The following is a 687-nucleotide window of genomic DNA, read 5'->3' as shown; positions in this document are numbered from 1 at the left end:
AGACCTTTAAGATCATCAAGTCCAACCATCAGCCTAGCACTGCCAGGTCACCACTAAACCATGTCCTTAAGTCCCTTCTGGATCATTTCTCTTATCCAAATGGGCTTTATAGTCACCCAGACTGGAAACCTCACCCCATCTGCGTGTGTGTGGCCCCGGGAAAATCACCTGGCGTGAGGATGTCCCAGCGATGCAGCGTCCAGGCCCCATCATGGAGCAGACGATCATCCCTACCTTCACTGCCTTTATTCCCAAGGAAGCCCTCACAGGCTTTTCAGACCTTCTCTTTGTGGGCTTGCAGCAAACCATGCAAACAAAAAGCAAAAATATGCTTTTCTTGCCATTTTTTTCCTCTTTATCCTGCTGGCAGTGGGTTTGGGGGATGCTCCATGATGCGGTGCTGTGGGGGTATGGATGAAAGCCACGGAGCAGCGTGTCCCTAGGACCAGCCTCATTCAGAACGGCAAAACTCAAGCTCTGGACTCACACTGCAAAGCACAACCCACGCGTGACCCCACGCTGCATCCCCTGGGATGGGCACCGGCATTTCCCTGTGCTGCCAGAAGCCGAGGTGCTCCCTCCCTCCCAGACAGACCCTGTCCTACCACCTTCATGCATCCTGCACAGCCTCAGATGACGGCATCCCCTCACGGTGTCCCTCCTGGGGACTGCTGTGCCACCTCCTGC

This window comes from Apaloderma vittatum, unplaced genomic scaffold (genome assembly GCF_000703405.1).
Source record: "Apaloderma vittatum isolate BGI_N311 unplaced genomic scaffold, ASM70340v1 scaffold17784, whole genome shotgun sequence".
NCBI classification, from domain to species: Eukaryota; Metazoa; Chordata; class Aves; order Trogoniformes; family Trogonidae; genus Apaloderma; species Apaloderma vittatum.
Note: the sequence above shows the minus strand (reverse complement) of the source record.